Raw genomic sequence first — 4,879 nt, 5'->3', positions numbered from 1 at the left:
AAAAAAAAAAAAAAAAAAAAAAAAAAAAAAAAAAAAAAAAAAAAAAAAAAAAAAAAAAAAAAAAGTAGCAAATCTGTATGTTATCTATTCATCTCTTTTTATTAACTTTTAGTAGAATGTAGATATTAGCCTTTATATATTAATAAAGACAATACTTTAAAAAATCAGCTGATTTGGCTGGGCGCGGTGGCTCACGCCTATAATCCCAGCACTTAGGGAGTCCGAGGTGGGTGGATCACGAGGTCAAGAGATCGAGACCATCCTGGTCAACATGGTGAAACCCCGTCTCTACTAAAAATACAAAAATTAGCTGGGCATGGTGGCGCACGCCTGTAGTCCCAACTACTCGGGAGGCTGAGGCAGGAGAATTGTTTGAACCCCGGAGGCGGAGGTTGCAGTGAGCCGAATCGCGCCATTGCACTCCAGCCTGGGTAACAAGAGCGAAACTCGTTTCAAAAAAAAAAAAAAAAAATCAGCTAATTCAATTTCTTATTTTAAGGATAAAGAAGCCAAAACCTAGAGAAGCTAAATACCTTGCCAGAAGTCTTACAGTGCTCCTTTTTCCCATGGATTTTTTGTGGAAGGTGATACTTTTCTCCTCTGTGACTTTTGGCAAACTCTTGGAGCATCTTAAAGACCTTAAGTATTCAGAGACCCTTCCTTCTTAATCAGTATGAACTAAGGATCTCTATTTCTGTAGGAGATCAATACGGCCTATACAGTTCCTAAATTGCTGGTTAGTTTTCTAATTTTTCTGGAATTAGGATATATCACTTTTATACTGAGAAGAAAAAAAAGAAATGTGTGGTAGACAAAAAAATGCCCCCCATTAAAGATGCCTATGTCCTAATACTTCTTTCCTTTGTAATGGAAGGAAAAAAGGAATAGACACAGGCAGTTTTATAGATTTGGTTATAATAAGATGAAGGAATTAACATCTAGAGGTTCCTCTGCACACACAGTGAATTATGAGATGACATCAATTATAAGGGGTAGGGTGGAAAAGCCTGTAGAGTTGAGGAACATGAAGAGACAGTGGTTTATAGTAATGTAAAAATAGACAACTAGCAGCCACTGAAAGTTTCTAAGTAGGGCAGTAATATCTCTGCAGATTGTGATAAAAATATGCTTAAGCAAGATGGTTTATTACTGTGTAACTCTTGCATTCAAGGGAAAATGTGGCTGAAAGAAATGAGAGCAATTTTAAGGTCAACCTTGAAAATGGTTAAAGTTTGGATTTCCAGATTATAACCATACAAATGAAAAAGAAGGAACAAATTTGAGAAATCATATAAAAGAAGAATTAGCAGAATCTAGACAAAGGTTTGAATGCAGAGTTGAAAGAGAGAAAAGTTCCTATAATATATATGTGAGTAGCCATTTTCAACATAGCACATTCAAATTTCATGTATCCAGCAATTTATATCATTACCTTTTTTACATTTGTGATAATAACCACTATGATTATTTCTCTCTACCTGGTACTTTTCTGCCAAAAAGTTCTGAGTGCTTTCCAAAATGCTTTACCTTTTAACCTTTCCCCATTAAAGTCAAATAGAGAATATTCCAACGAGTTCCGAAGCAAATCAGTCAAACATAACCATAATTAGCAAGCAGATCTTTTTACATCCAAGGGTAAAATACTGCCTATTTAAGAAGCAAAAATAAGAAGCAAAAACTGTCCTAGAATACAAACCTTAAGGAAAACCTACAGAGTGAATTTTCTCTTAGCCTCCAAATAACAAATAACTCATTCTCTAGCAGCCAATTTCTGGAAGTTGTGTTGACGAATGAACCAATGTCTGTGAGATACTTTAAGGTCCTACAAAATAAATATATAAAATACATTGATTCTTATTATTTGAGGTAGTTGCATTCTATAAAGTTGCCATGAACACTAAATTTGCCAACACTGAACCATTGCTCCTAGGAAAGATACAGGGTTAGGTGTATGTGATTTTCAGCATTTGTGTCAATAGATAATCTTGTTTTATGTGTACTTCTGTTTAAAGACATCTTATTTAATGAATTTTTAATACATTATCATTAAATCCAAAGTCAGCAGTACTATAACTCACGTCTGAACTAAACTGATCTAACACACATTTTCTCAGTAAGACACATTACAGCCTTTTTGGGCTTACGAACATTAGACAACACTTTAGCATGACACCTGGGGACCATTTTACATAGCGCCATCACTAAAAAAAAAGAATGAAAATTTAAAAAATGTATGGCACTAAACAGATTATGAACAGGATACTTGTTTACAGTATGAGGGATGAAACAGGAAGGCAGAGCATTGTCATGTTTGGACTCAGCTCTGTAGGTCTTCTTTAAGGTTTGTATTCTAGGATAATCTTTGCTTCTTGATTCATGTCAGGTGACCAGCTTGGCCAGCATGGTGAAATCCCATCTCTACTAAAAATATACAAAAACTAGCCAGGTGTGATGGCGGGTGCCTGTAATCCCAGCTACTAGGGAGGCTGAGGCAGGAGAATCGCTTTAACTTGGGAGGCAGAGGTTGCAGTGAACCAAAAACGTGCCATTGCACTCCAGCCTGGGTGACAAGAGTGAAACTGTCTCAAAAAAAAAAAAAAAAAAAAAAAAAAGAATGTAAAGAATGAGGTTGAATGAGGAGATTTAGGTTGTAAAGAATGAGGAGGTAAAGGCCTAAACACAAAAGGAATTATAAGCTAAGAAATTTGAATTTTATTCTATGTATAATGGGTAATATTAAAGGATTTTAAGCAACAGAGTAACATGATTTACATCTGCTACTGCGTGGAAAATTGATTACAGACAGGCAAGACGGGAAGACCAATCAGAAAGCTGACACAGTAGATTAAGTGCAAGATGATGATAACTTGCAATAGGTTGATAGGAAAGGGGAAGAAAAGCAAGCAGATCTGAGGTATCTTAAAGGCAGAACTCATAAGACTTGCTAATGGATTGGAAGTAGGAGGTGAGGAAAAAGAAATAATGACTTCAATTCTAGTTTGAACAACTGGGTTAGAGGTGATTTACTAAGATGAGAAAAATTGGGGCAGGATGAAAGATACGTTTTATGGGAGAAATAAAAAATTCCATTGTGAACATGTTAAATTTAGAATATGAAACATTTATGTGGACACAGTAGATATATAGACAGGTAGATGTGAAAGTCTGGAGCTCAAATAAGAGGTCTACACTGGGGACAGCTTGACTGGAAGCTGTCAAGCTCAGGGTGGCAGGTTTGGGTTTTCCAAAATTCTAATTTTCACTTGAAAGCTTAAATTTTATCATTGACAACAAATACTGTCAGTTTCCTTGAGACAGGCTCACTTTGTTCATTTTCAAGAAAATATCTGCCAGATGCCCAAGTCTGAATAACCAAGGTCTGTCTGTCAAGTAAAAGTGATATGCGATTTAAAAAAAGGAGGCTAGTGCAATTTGCAACTCATACAATCGTGAATGCTTTCTCTCGAGACAACCATCATATTTCAGCATGCAGCCAAAGTACTTTATATGTACTTCCTATTTCATTAAAAAAAATTATACTCTAGGAGTGATATTTAATAAAACTAATCATTTTAGTGGCTTCATCAAAAACATTCTAATTGAAAATGGAAAAAAAGATGTTAACTGTAAGTACACACCAATGATGAATATAATGATAACTAATAGTTATTAATTACTTAACCTATCATTGCTTATGTACCATTAGTGCAAAATGTCATCAATACAATAGAAAAGGCAAACATCTTAGTATTATTATGAAAATGGCTCTGACCTCACAGACCCTGTAAAAAAGGATATCAGGACTCCCAGGAGTCCATGGACCACATTTTGAGAACCACTGCTTTAAGAGGTGGTGGGAGACCATTGCAAGATCTGGTAATTAACAAAAGCTTTGTGGAGAAAGAAGACATGAATGCTTTTTACCTGCAAAGGGGTGCCTCAGAAGGTCTTCTCTTCAGGAAGGTCTTCTAATAAATTTTTCAAGACCCAATCCTCCATAGCCTCTATCATTGCCAATGGGGATTTCCTTTTCACCTTTCCCTTTTATTCAGGGGTTTTTGAGGTCAAAAGCATTTTCATAATAATACTAAAATGTCATTTGTCTTTTTCACTTTTCATTCTCTCATGAGTGTGGAGTGGAGTTTTCCAGAGCCTATATCTGTGACGATGTCATCACTCTGCTGTCTAAATGGAATGTGTGTTTGTATATTTTTGTGTTTTCTAAAGGTTTTCAAGGAGATTGGTTACAGTATGAATAAAAGTGTTTTCTGCTTATGATTTTGACTATGTTCCTGCTGTTATATCTGCTATAAATTTTGTAACTTCACTATCATCCAATAAATTGCTATTTTTTAAATCCAACAGTGTTCCTTATGCCTATGTGAAACATAAAAAGTAAGTGTATATCTTTGACCTGTTTTAAAATAAAATTCCAAACTTTTTTTAACTTTTATAAATGTAAAATTTTTATTTAAAGCTGTTATTTTAGGATTTAATGATATTCTAGAATAAAATAAAGTTTATGCTATTTCTAATACTTAAGGATGATCTGTTTGCTTTAAAAAAAAAAATTAGGCTAGGCACAGTGGCTCATGCTTATAGTCCCAGCATTTTGGGAGGACAAGGTAGGCATATCACCTGAGGTCAGGAGTTCAAGACCATCCTGGCCAACATGGTGAAGCCCGGTCTCTACTAAAAATACAAAATTAGCCGGGCATAGCAGTGCATGCCTGTAATCCCAGCTACTCAGGAGGCTTGGGTTCAAGCAACTCATGGGTAGGAGAACTACCTGAACCCAAGAGGTGGAGGTTACAGTGAGCCAAGATTGTGCCACTGCACTCCAGCCTGGGCAATAAGAGCGAAACTCCATCTCAAAAAA

General features: G+C 35.7%; 1 protein-coding gene and 1 long non-coding RNA gene across 3 annotated transcripts in view; one reads left to right on the top strand and one right to left on the bottom strand.

The window, feature by feature from the left end:
- The window catches only part of AHCYL2 (adenosylhomocysteinase like 2), a 209,616-nt gene that overhangs the window by 81,785 nt on the left and 122,952 nt on the right, over window positions 1–4,879 (bottom strand). The window lies entirely within an intron of this gene.
- The window catches only part of LOC119474225, a 21,535-nt gene that overhangs the window by 16,298 nt on the left and 358 nt on the right, over window positions 1–4,879 (top strand). The window contains exon 2 of the long non-coding RNA XR_005203514.1: window positions 4,366–4,395. This is a non-coding gene — a long non-coding RNA (uncharacterized LOC119474225). The remainder of the gene's footprint in view (window positions 1–4,365; window positions 4,396–4,879) is intronic.

Source organism: Cebus imitator, unplaced genomic scaffold, assembly GCF_001604975.1.
Source record: "Cebus imitator isolate Cc_AM_T3 unplaced genomic scaffold, Cebus_imitator-1.0 Scaffold219, whole genome shotgun sequence".
In the NCBI taxonomy this organism is placed as follows: domain Eukaryota; kingdom Metazoa; phylum Chordata; class Mammalia; order Primates; family Cebidae; genus Cebus; species Cebus imitator.
This window is presented reverse-complemented; position numbering and strand designations above follow the sequence as displayed.